The sequence below is a fragment of the Zootoca vivipara genome, chromosome 6 (assembly GCF_965207765.1).
Source record: "Zootoca vivipara chromosome 6, rZooViv2.hap1.1, whole genome shotgun sequence".
NCBI lineage: Eukaryota > Metazoa > Chordata > Lepidosauria > Squamata > Lacertidae > Zootoca > Zootoca vivipara.
In genome coordinates, this window is record NC_142589.1 from 49973361 (window position 1) to 49986623 (window position 13263).

Sequence of the window (13263 nt, forward strand, 5' to 3'; positions counted from 1 at the left end):
GCACGCGCGGCAAGCAAAGGCTGCAGCCGGGTCCCGGGGGTTAACGCGGCAGCAGCAACCCTTCTTTGCCACAGACCTGCTCCCACCACCCGGCACGGCTTATTTTCGAGGTATGCCTTATATTTTTCCACCTCAGGAAAATCCTGCCATGCCTTATTTTGTAGGGGTGCCTTAAAATATGAGAAACACGGTATTTACAATGTGTTTCCATACTTCTTTAAATTAGCATTATTCATTTGCATAACTCTTTGGTTATTGTAAGATACAGTGTGGAGACTATCCATCTGGAAAAGCAAAATACTTAGTATGTTATAAAAAAACCAATGACTTTAGAAACACTACAAAAATGATATGGGGAAGGAAATTCACAACCATGACTCCATAGAATTTTGTATTATAGACAATTTTTAAAATTGAAAATGCATTAACAAAGAAATTAAAGCCCCTCACAAGTGAGGGAGGGGGAGTTGTGTTAGGTTTGCAAGCTGCAGAATCTGATGTCATGTGCATTTCAGTACTTTTATTCAATAAAGAACAAAGCGAGATTACATATTTTACAACTATGGAGTATACCATTCAGAACTCTACAGTGATAGCCTTCCAGTTTAATGGATAGCCTTCCAGTTTAATGGCAAGAATTACTATGTTAAGGGGCTTCTTAATGTTCAAGAACACAGATTTTGCTAAAAGTAGTCTGAACTACATCTCACTTATTGGTATACTGAATAATGAAATGTGAAATAATGAAAATTCAACCACATTCTAAAACGCTGTTACTAGGTAAAAGAATATTTTACCATTCTAATATAAACTGCACCCTTGTACCTCAAACAACAAATCATTCACCAAGGGTATTGTGTTAGAGTGAGGAAATCACAGCTGAAGAGTTTACTAGGTACTGATAAGATGCTACAAAACAAAACTTTCAAGGATGTCCCCAGCTTTCGAATAAGCCAAAACCACCCAGCGGTATTACAATCAGAATCATCCCCACACCAAACAATTAAAGGGATATCCCTACAGCACACCTAAATAAGATCACCTTAGAACTGCCAAAACCCAGAGGTTCAGAAGTAGTTCCACATCTACCAACACAGGTTCAGTCTTCCCAACCTTTTGAGACCCCAAACCCTCCTTTAGGCTAAACATGCATTGGGGAGTTTGCCACCGTTACAGATGGTAAAATGAACAATCTCGCAAGGGTCAGGCTGCAACCCAGCCAACCAGCTGAAGTCCAAGGGATTAGACAACACTTTGCAAGGCATGTCAACTTTTAAAGCGGGGTGGTGGTGGTGGTGATGGTGGTAAAGGAGGCTCCTGCCAGCCTTGGACAAAAAAGGGGTTTGCAGGCTAACATTTCCAGTTCCTAGCTTTTCAAAAAAGATCACAAGCGCTAGGGAGAAACAGAGGGAGAGCGCTTGAAAGGCAGAGAAGAGGGTGTCCTCACCCAAGCCAGGAATCCCGGGGCCCTTTTCTTGGCCTGTGTGACGGTGTCATGTTTTGCTCTGGGAGGCTGGCTCCAGGGAGCGAGAGAGAGATTAGAGCAGGCCTCCCCCCCCCTCCCTCCGAGGGCCTGGCACACTAGTAGCCAGCCTGCCGGCCTGCCCTCACACGCAGTGGCGTTTCTCCCTCCTAGAGAGAGCTGCTGCCCGGAGAGGAGCCTTCGCAGGGCTGGGTCACTTATTCTGCACAGGAAGATGCATTGGAATTCGCGCAGGCGCAGTCCCGCTCGGAATTAGCCCACCTTAAAATAAATAAATAAGAAAAAGGGACGGGAGACCGCGGGGGTGGGAGGGTCGCTCCAGAAACTCCTCGACACCCCTTGCCCCCCCGCACGGATTGCAGAGCCTTCCCCTCTCTCTGAACCCCCCCCAAACCGAGGGGGGGAGGATAGGTGTGGGGGTCTGGGCTCCCACAGCGCCCCCTCCCAGGGACTGTCTAAAGGTTTCCCTCACCTCCCCATTCGCTTCTCCCTCCTGCTGCTGCAGCCCCCTCTCCTTCAGCCGCTCCCCCCCCCAAGAGGGAAACACCCGCCCGCTCCCCCTGACAAACACGGGGCCTTTTTGCCCCGCGCCTCCCCCTTTCCCAGCGTGGTTCGTGCGCCTCCCTCCCTCCCAAACTGCACCCTGGCCTCCCCGCATTCCCTCACGACGACGGCGCCCTCTCCTCCGCCCGCCCGGCCTCCGTGAGGCAGCTCCAGGCCCGGAGAAGGAGGAAGGCGGAGGCTCCCCGCTCGGTCCGCTCACCTGCCCGCCGCGGCTGACAAGCCTCCCCCAGGCCGAGCGACGAGAGCCGGCCACGAGCAGCAGCCCCTTCCCCCGCCCCGGCCGGGCTACACTTCGCTCGGAGAGCGTCGACGGCGGTGGCGGCAGCAGGCGGTTGGAGGCGGCGGCAGTCCGGAAACGCCAACAGCAGGAGCGGCGGTGGCGGCGGCTCCTCAGCCGGGCGCCGAGGGGGAGGGGCTTGGGCGGGGAATGACAGGCTCGGGGCGGGGCCGAGAGGAGGAATGCGGGGGGGGAGGGGCCGAGCAGCCCTGCATTATTTATTAGTCCTAGTACCGTACGTAGTCTTATTTATTAGTGCTGCATTATTCATTAGTAATAAGTATTTTTTTAATTTATTTTATTTTGGTATTTATCTTCCGGAGGTGTGGCCGTGCTTATCTCTTGCGGCAAAGAACAGCGAGTCTTGTGTCAAGTTAAAAGCGCGGTCCTAAGCATGCCTACTCAGGGTCCTAGTAAGGGTCTTACTGCATTTCAGCGGGGCTTACTCCAGGGTTAATGGGGTAGGATGCCTAACACATTTATTCAGGCATAAGGTAGGATATTGCTATTATTAGCTTCCAGAGGCGTGGCCGCGTTACGTTCTTGCAGCTGAAAACAACAAGTGGTGTGACACCTTAAAGGTGCCGGCCTAACTATGTCTGCTCAGAAGGGTAAGTCCTATTGCATTTAATAGAGCTTACTCTCAGATAAGGCTGCACAACACATTTACTCAGGCATAAGGTTATTATTATTGCCAGCCACTCTTTTATTGTGTTTACATTAGTAACCCTGTTCCACAGTAGTTATTCATTAAAAACATGTAATATAAGCATTAAAACAGATTAAATGTGACAACTCCCACACCCAGACGATTATGATTTATTGATTCGGCTTGCATCCCACTCTTCCATTTGAGAGCTCAGAACATCTTCAGTGAATATTATCATTACTCATCTTCCAGAGGTGTAGCCATGATAAGCGCTTGCAACCCAAAACGGGTCTTGTGGCAACTAAAAAGTGGTCCTAACCATGCCTACCATACTCATAAGTTAGTCTTGTTGCATTCAATGGGACTTATTCCCAGTTAAGTGGTTAGGATGCCTATTGCATTTGTTATGGCATAAGCTCTGCCTCATATATACCGTATGTATGATGTGGGTGTTGTTAACAGGAAGGACGGAAGTATTTGAAATGCTGAGAATCACATTATTGACAGTGGCCATTCACACATTCAAAGCAACAGTTCCTCTTGATAACACAGACATCTTTTTGGCATTGGTGTCAATGAACAGCTAGTACAATTAAAAAACTAAACATTGTGTTGATTCAGTCTACGAGTGGTGGCATTGCCCACATAAAAATCCAACAATAGTATTTAGAGAGAGGAAGCCAACCTTTAGTACTGGTATAACAGTGAATGAAAAATGCCTGTTGGTCTTTGTTTTGAGATGGAGCCTCTTATAATCCATAAAAATATCCCTATCAAAAAATGTTTAGTAAAAGATAACTGTGTATTGGTTTAACACTTCTTATAAGTGGGGCTGCTTTGTTTCTTTTACAGACGTCATATTAGTATGTGCTGGAGTAATAAATTTAGAGTAATTTTTTGGGGGAAATGTAAAGCTAGGCACTGTAACATCAGCATAGCTTCCTTACATTGTCATAACTTGGAGTTATTCTGGCATATGGGGATCAGCAGCAATCCTATCCTGCCAGTATAACTTGGGGATAGAATTGACCCATACATAGGAGCCAACTCCTAGGGGCTGAGTTCCCTTCCCCCCATAAAATATTTGAGGCCCCCCACAAAGTTAATGGGCATTGTCATTCAAATGGTGTAGGTGTGTTGCATCATGTGATCGATGATGCAGGGCTTGCCTGTCCCCACCCCCATATTCAAGTTGGCACTCCTGGTTCCATATATTACTGGGTGCAAAACAGATTGCAGATTGCACCCAGGGCTGTTGGGACAAAAAGCAAATTGTGTCTGTTCCCCCATTTAAAAATAAAAGCCAGAGTTGTTTGGGAAAGCAAGTCCCCTATGCAGCAGAGAGCAGAAGTAACGAGATATGTGGTAGTTATATTGGCAGAGATTAGGTATAAATTTAGCTGCTGCCCTAGTCAAGAGAAGCCAAATTACCTAGCGAGTCTGAGTGTTTAACCCACCTAACCTGCAGAAGCTGGATCCCATCTTTATATAACAAAAAAAAAATCACCTCCCACCCCACCCCTGCAGCACACACATAACTCTGCATAGGGTCAGAAAGCACACTGATTTCAATTAAAGACTTATGTATATGTTTCTGACTCCCATCTTCTCTGCACACTTACCTGGGAGGAGCCTCGTTGAGCTCAAGTAAACATGCCTAAGCTTGGGCTATTCTTTCTCACACTGAAATCCATTGAGCACTAGAAGTGCTCTGCAGTGCTTTGGCCTTTAAAGTTGAAGAGAGGACTGGCCATGCCATTTCAGAAATAAAACATGCACATTCTTTCATTTCTTAACATGTGTTTGTGTGGAATGGGGTGAGGCCCAGGTTGTGAATTTGTGACGAGCCCAGCAAAATTATAATTTGGTCCTGCACAGGCCTATATATGGGGGCAGGGGGGCTACCCATGGAAAGTTCTTGCCCCCTCCTTTTTTCAAACAAATAATTACATTTGTTACAGGAAAAATTAAAAACAAACAGGAAATCCTTTGATTTAGTTCTCAAGGGTGCAAATGCTAATATTTTGGGGGTGCTGTGGCAAATCACATGAGAAGGGCCAGGAGGCAGAGCTTAAAATGGAAGTAATTTTGACAGGTCTGGTCAATTTGTTTTTAAGTATCAAAATTCACTGTTGGGAGCAGGGCCGTCTCAAGCATATCTGGTGCGCCCCCCCCCCCCCAATTTCCCAACCTTGTTTTGAGGGAGGACAGCGCTGCCGGCGGGGCGGCAAGGGAAGGCGGCGAGTTGATGCCATGAGGTACCACATCCAGCCTCTACCTCTTCCCTGGCGCACTCCAAAACCTGGCGCCCCACGCCACTAGCCTCTATGGGTAAGACGCCCCTGGTTGGGGGACTCAGAAGGTAGGCAGAATTTTCCTGCCTGACAAATGAGGTGGCAAACAAACACCTGCTGTATGCCTATGATATCCATTCGACGGCCATTATTCATCAGGAAGGTGGGATTCTGGGAGTTTCTGCTTGCTGGGCCAAGGAACTATTGGCTATGGGGGGTGTATTTTTATGCCTTATCAGGGAATACAAAGGATATTAAGCTAGATTTTCTCCTGGCTGGAGGAAACGCACACCCCCAATTCACCACACCATTATTACCAATGTAATTTCAAAGCAAGCACCCACTTCAAGTTTCTTTGCTGGAGGTAAATCTAGAACAGCAACTCTTCTTTGCAAGGCAAGATGGTGGCACCATCCTTCCCTGATGAAGAGAACATTGTATCTAACCCTTTGTCTACTTTCAGTAGACTGCTGTTTTACAAAGAGAATGTACCACTGAGAAGTCAGCAAGAAATTCAACTGACTTGCACTGATTTAGGTAACTCTAAACCGGCACAGCCTCAAGTTTCATCATACCCAGGGGTCTACAATGTTTAGCCATACATGGAAGTTCCAGTGTTCCTGTATTAAATATTAGGAGTGGCTGGAGTACTCAGTTAGTAGAGATGTTACTTCTTTATTATAGAAAAAAAATCATGTTGCGAACTCTGACTCAGCATTTGTAAATGCAGGAGACTGAAAGGAAGCAGGCAAATGTTTTCCAGGCACACAAAGTAAATTGCCCATAAAAGTGCAATGGATAATTTTCAGGAGCAACATAAGCGAGGATCAACTTCAGAGGAAAATATGTGTAGCCAAGTGGTGGAAAACAGATACTATGTGAAATGTATTTCTGGAGTAACTCAGTTTGAAGTGGTCAATCAGTTGTCTTTCAGGGGCGATTCAGGGTGTGAACAATTAGGAGTAGATGCAGGTGGTTTCTTTTTATAATTAGCTGCATTTTCTAATAGAAAATATTTTTAAAATTGCAACAAATTGTGAAAACAATTCCTGCAAGTGGTAAATATACTAGCCCTGAAATCCAAAATGAAATTCACAGCACGACTCAAACAGTTATATATATTTTTCTGGAGCAAATGGTTTAAAGTACTTGCGTTGTGTTGTTGGTTGATGAGACTAGGGACAAAAAAGGCATTGAAGATATAGGGTTATTCCTGATTTTTTAACAACCTTTTTTGTGTTAATTGCTTAGCGAAAATGTTTGAATATGGCTTAGTTGCAGGACAGCTCCAAAAATAAGGGTTAATTAAAAACATTTCACAGTTTTGTCTTTAAAAGGACCTGCCAGATTAACTGTCCCCTTAAACAGCTCCATTACTTTTTGTCCATCCCTCCCCCCGCCCCCCGAACTTTTAAACTGGCTTCAAGCCCGGTCCTGCACATAAGATGTTCCCAATAGACTGTGCCAAAAATGTACTTGGATATTCTGTTACGTTATATTGAAAAAGGAAAAACAGTCATATGTTAGTAGCTAAATGATAAGATGCAATGTTGAGATAATACTTACAAAGGGGTGTGAAGCAGTTGGACATATTATACTTTTGTGGACTCATCCTTCCAACACAGTTCTTCCCAAACTTCCAGTAGCTAAGAGCAGGATCCATTATGGAGATGTGGCAGTATCACCTACCACCAGCAGATAGGTGCAAGCCCAGAGCAGCATAATCACGCAGGGAGGCAGCAGACAGCTTCCTCTGGGGGTGGATGCTTTGGGATTAATTTCTTTCTTGCAGTTTGGGAGTTCTCGATCTCATGAATGGATGCCTAACTTGCTATCGCTGAACAATGCTGTTTGACAATGCTGCTGCACAAGCCAACTGGTCTGTTAAAAGTAAATGTCACAAATAATCTTTTCCAGCCATCAGGGCAGGAAGTGTCCCATTGTTCTGCTATCCTGGCCAGCTAAAGTCCTTTTTTCTTTCTTTCAGAGAAGTGGTTTAAAGTTATTTGTTGCTAGATGAAACTGCTGACCCACACTTGTGTCCCTGGGGGTATGAATAACAAACTATTCATCAAGTATTGTCCTGGTCAGCTTTACTGTAGGAAAATGTTTGAGGAGGCAGTGATGGCCGGCAGCCTAGAAACCCACATCACTCTCCAAACAGGGATGCTAGCCATGGCCATAGACAGGCCCCTCTTATCCGTGGAATGGCAAGTAGGGGCTAGATTTGGCCCTGGGCGCTAGTTACTCCTCCATTACTATATGGCCTGAGGTTCCACCGAAAAATGAGTGCCTCTTAATTCCTTTCCAGCAAACAACAGAATAAACACCTGGTTGATAGAACTGGAAGGCATCCAACAGGACGTTTATTTTATCCCATGCTCCGAGGCAAAACATCCTCTACTTAAAAGCATCCCTTGTAAATATTTGTCCAACCATACCAAAAACCTCTCAGTTTATTCCAGGGCTGAACCACTCCTAAAAGCAGGAAGTTTTAAGTGACATTTCATTTAAATTGGACCTTCTTCCACTGATTTTCTTGCCTCATCCACTGTAGTTGACCTTCTCCACCAATTATTTGCAACCTGTCAACATACATCCGACTTTAATATTCTTTCTCTTGCCTGAACATGCCCCAGTTACTCCATCCCTTCCCGGTGTAGTTTGCTATTTTATCACCGAGGAGGTCTCCAGGACTTGACCTCTGCAGCATACTTCCCCCAGCCATCTTCTCCAGTGCCATCCCCCCTCGCCTTTAGAGATGGACTGACACAAAGAAATGGAGCACGCACATGATCTAAGACAGGAGGAAGGGCCACATGTCTCTGCACACAGGGACACGCATGCACACACCCCCCCAAACAGTCCACACACGCATGCACATTCTGCATATCAACAACTCACAAATTCATACAAACTGCACCCACACCTCGCATGGAAACACGCCAAACTCTCACACTCCTGCCCTCTCACAAACTCAAATGCAGACACACACACATAGCGCTCTCTCTCACCACCTGTGAAGTGTGCAATCTGAAGAGTAAAAGACATACTTTCTCCCCGCTCCCTGCCTCCAATCACAGTGCTGCAATGGGGAGGTACACACCTGCTAAAGATACTGGCTATCAAATGGTGGACTTAATTAGAGACCCAGCAAGACAATTAAATAATTCAACATTGTGAAGGGGCCGTAGCTCAGTGGAAGAGCATGTGCCTTGCATGCAAAAGGCGCCAGGTTCAATCCCAGGGGCAGCATCCCCAGGTGGGGTTGTGAATGTTCCCTGCCTGAAACTCTGGAGAGCTTCTGCCAGTCAGTGTCGACAAGGTTGGGCTAGATGGACCAGTGGTCTGACTCAGTATACGGCAGATTCCTGTGTTCCTAACACAATCGCACACTGTTGCTGTACAATCTCTATGCCTGTTAGAAATGTGGTCGTGGTAATTCAATGTATTATGTCTAGGGCGGTACTTTGCTTGTGGTGGTCTGAATCCCAAGTGACCTTCCTTCCTTCCCATGTTAGCCAGATCAGGGTGCAGACATGGGATGTATTTGTACTAAAGAAGTGCAATGTCCTGAACACATGTATTGTGCTCACTTTGTAAGACACAGTGATTCAGATGTCTCAAGTCTTGGTTATTTTGGCCAATTTCCATCATGAAACCATTAGCAAAAAGGAAGTCTTATGCAAAACCACAAAAATGCAGTTTTCAACCTGATGTGTCTGGCAAAGTAATTTGCGTGACTTTTGAACTACTGGAGGAGCCAGTGCATTCTGTTTGTCTGGCTGAGACGTGGTTGCATTTTATTAAATGCCGGCAGTGGTCTTGATGCTGTTTGGGATGTGACAGGAACATGGAAGTCTCATGGCCCCAAATGTGCCATTTGGGAGAGACAGTGCTTCCTGGACCCAATACAAGAGCATTGTTGCCCCACCTCACACTCCCTTGGTGCATCAAAATGATGTTCTCAGTAAGCCTCTACTCATCTCACACCTGCTCCTCCTAAGTGCAGAAAGCCCTTTCTTCATTCCTTAGGTCAGAGAGAGAGAGGAGAGAGGCTCTGTTGGTGGTATAGGAACCCTGGAAATGTTAGGCCCATGGAGGGCAGGGAGGGGCAGCTGCCTCCCCCCAAACAATAAACAAATCAATAAAAATACTGAGGTTCTGTTCTTTTATTCTTGGGGGCTTGTAATGTAGTGACGTAGAGAATATCATCCCCAGCCAACGTGGTCATTGTGTTGTTGTGTATGTGTTTGCCGTTTGGGCCCTGATACCCAGTTAGTTTGCTGTTAGGAAACAGTACGAGTGTGGCTGCCACTGTCCCAGCCTCCTGGTGCTCAGCTTGCAAATCGTTTGGGACCAGGTTATTAGGAGGACCCTCAGCAGAGCTGGCCTGTCCACGAGGCAGGATGAGACGGTCACCTCAGGCAACAGATTTGCCTGTTGTCGCACACCTCCTACTCCCTGGGCTGCTTTGGGCAGTGTGTGTACAGGCAGGTGGCGGGCGGTGGCATTTTCAGTTTGACCTAGGGTGGTGCAACATCCTGGGTTCAGCCCTGACCCTCAGCCAGGCATACCTCTCCCCACAGAGGACACTGAGGTCCACAAATAATAACATACTGGAGATCCCGAGTCACAAGGTGGTTAGACTGGCCTCGACCAGGACCAGGGCCTTCTCAGTACTAGCCCCGACCTGGTGGAACGCTCTCTCTCTCAGGAGACTAGGGCCCAGCGGGAGTTGTCATCTTTTCGTAGGGCCTGCAAGACGGAGCTGTTCCGCTTGGCCTTTGGACTGACTCAGTCTGACCCCGGTGTTTACCCCCCCCCCCGAAGGCGTTATCCTACAGATATTTAAATGAGGTTGCACTTTTTAGATTCCTAATTTTAAAATTGAATTTTAAACAATTTTAACATTGTATTTAATTTGCATTTTAATTGAATTGTTTCTTTTATGCTTGCTTTGATATTCTTGTTGTTAGCCGCCCTGAGCCTGGTCTTGACTGGGAAGGGTGGGGTATAAATAAAATAATAATAATAATAATAATAATAATAATAATAATAATAATAACAACAACAACAACAACAATGGCCTCCAGACCTCTTGTTATCCTTCCCCAACCCCATAGTCACTCTTTGAGAGTAACAAAAGGCAAGAGGCAGATTCTGATCTGTGCTGGGGTGGGCTATGGCAGCTCCAAGCTCTGGCAGAGCATAATGTCAATGGGCATAGGCCAGACCTGGTTGCCTCAAAGCCATTAGGCACCCACATGCAGCCCATGACCCTCCAAAGACCTCGCTCCAGTAACACAGACCTATTATTATTATTATTATTATTATTATTATTATTATTATTATTTTCTAATTAGACTTGAGTTACAACTATATTGTTTTAATTGTGGAAATTAAAAATCTTACCTGTTTAGCCACCTGTGTGCTGAAACCTGTACAGAACATAAAATTGAATATTTATTCGGAAGGCTTACACCATTAGACAGGCTGCATTGTCTGCATTAGACAGAAAAGATAATGATATGCAGAGAACATGTACAAAACAGAATTTGCACGTTGGAGTTTTTTGTATTGATACCAAGCCTGCACTGGCATCTGCTGGCCAAAATAGAATATTGCATGCAGCAAATTCTGCACCTGTAAAATCATCGCACCAACCACGTCATGCACTGTTGCTACCCTGATGTCACTTAGTAATACCGTAGTAAAAATGGTATACATAGAGAGGGAGGGAGCGGGAAATACTACACATTATGTGTGCAGCTGTGGCATGTATTATGCTTATTTTTTTCCATTTTTTTATTGACGTAAAGCAAATAAAACCCTGATGTCAATCACATCACAGTAAAATTGTGTGTGTGTGTGTGGGGAGAGTCAGCACCCCTGCACTGTGAGTCTCATTTTTGTAAAATAAATTGGTTGTTTTTTAAACTTTTACTTCTTTTTAATGGTTTGACAAATTATGGTTTTAAAAATGTTTTTTCCCCCTATTGGTACTAAAGCCACTTTCCTCCTCCTCCTCCTTGGTATTTTCATAAAAGAATAGCTGTGATTCCACATATCCCATACTTGACTGGCAATGAAGGGTTGCATTCAACTGAAATTAATGGACCTAAGTTAGTCATGCTCATTCACTTATGTACAGTACTCATGAGTAGTAGGACTAGCACTGGCTACAGCCCAATAGGTGGAATTCAGTGTCCTGCTAATACCATCGTCCCATCAGCACAAGCATTTATGCTTGCCAAATGGATCAATCTCTCTCCCCTTGCCACAAACTGTTCTGGGAGTTTTCAATACACCCCACCTCTGCCGCTGCAGCCATTGGAGGGTGCAGGGGGAAAAGGCAGAAAGCCCCATTGTGCTAGCATGACTTGTTGCACTGCCTCCCACTAGCATAACTGTTTAGTTGAATCCTGCCCTCCGAGGAGTCTATATTCCAGACTGAAGTTACTGTTGTGAAATCATCTTATCAAATGCAAAGAGAGTTCCCTCATTGGGGAGGTACCGGTAGCTACACTTGCTCTCTGCATGTTCATGCAGGCTCATAATTCTGAATCATGTCTCAATTTTAACCCCTTAGGGCACAATATTGCCTCCACCCTTACAAGAATAAAATAAATAAATACCCCAGTTCTACCATAATTCAAAAGTATTTGACATCTATGACCATTTTACAAAAAACTTTGAATTTTCATTCATGTTGGTCCTTTATTAAATAAAGTTTGTTTTTGGATCAAGGGGAGTGTTTTCTTTTTACTTCTCTCTGTATAGTTAATTAGAAGTAAAAAAGTGCTGTTAAATAATAATTTAGTAAAAAGAAAAAAAGAAAGGCTTGTTAGTAATGAACTAATTCTTATGCATTTAGCTCTGTCATATTTTTTTGACATAGTCACATTTATTTAGGAAAACAAATGGGGCCCCCTAAAGAGCTGTGCAGAGGGTCTATGGGCCATAAATCTGTCACTGTTTTAGTGGGAATCTAAAGATTACAAGCCTTTCTTTTGCTTCATTCTGGGTCAAGCCACCACCTAGGTAAACCTGGGACCTCATTGTGGATGCCCAGGTTACCCACACATGAGTTGTAGCGAATAGCAGTATTTATTGGAATAAACAAAAATAACAGCACACATATACCATGATGTTCAAAACTCCCCACTTCCTCCTAATGTCTAGATGTGCAAATGCAAGTCTACATCCTCTGGTATTCCCTCACAGGTAACTCCAGGAGACAATCCTTCACTTGGATAAGCACCCTTTGCTTATTTGCAAAAGATACAAGAATTGAGGGTGTTGCAGTAAAGCAGATCCAGCAGGTGGCAGCAAACAGGTTTCCATGACAGCTTCAGTCATAAGAACTTGAGAAGACTCCTGCTGAATGAGACCAAAGGATCCTGTTTTTACAGTGGCCAACCAGATGCTTATGGGAAACCCACAAGCGGGACCTGAGAGCAACTCCACCAGGCCTGTGGGTCCATGCGTGCATGTGTGTGTGTGTGTGCATGTGTATTCAGCAATACAGTATGTCATTGATGCAATAATAGTGCATTAGTGATGAATTTATACCGGACTGTCCACACATCATTTTGTTTTATTAGTTGTCCTACAATGCTTCCCTATGTTCCCATCTGGAGGTACAGTCTTGCACTGCAGCACAAAAAAGTAAAAAAATCTGGAACATTTGTGGTATTAACTTGCTATTATGAATGTCACTTCTTTACCACTTCATATTTTTTAGAAAAAAATAAATCTCAATGCAGTTCTACATTAAAACATCAAATAAAACAATCCAGAATAAAACATTACTGAAGAAAGTCAAATATATAAACATTCAAAGCAAGGTAATTAACAGGAAACAAAATTGTATCTTAAAGATTTCAAATTAAAACATTACAAAAGAGGTCAACTGCAAAGGAGGTCAACTACAGAATGCACATCTAAGCTAGTAAAGTGAATAACAAGCTTATCTTAAACATTTCAAGAGAAA

The 13263-nt window shown here is 44.5% G+C and overlaps 1 protein-coding gene across 4 annotated transcripts in view; it reads right to left on the reverse strand.

The window, feature by feature from the left end:
• GARRE1 (granule associated Rac and RHOG effector 1) overlaps positions 1–7051 on the reverse strand; it is a 62565-nt gene extending 55514 nt beyond the window's left edge. The window contains exon 1 of one of the 4 annotated variants that reach the window (XM_035118657.3): positions 6834–7051. The gene's annotated coding sequence lies outside the window, so the exon portion shown is untranslated. Of the gene's footprint in view, positions 1–2246; positions 2450–6833 lie in introns of those variants that run through there. The other 3 variants (XM_035118654.3, XM_088672103.1, XM_035118655.3) reach the window with 3 other exon arrangements.
• Positions 7052–13263: the final 6212 nt, after the last annotated feature.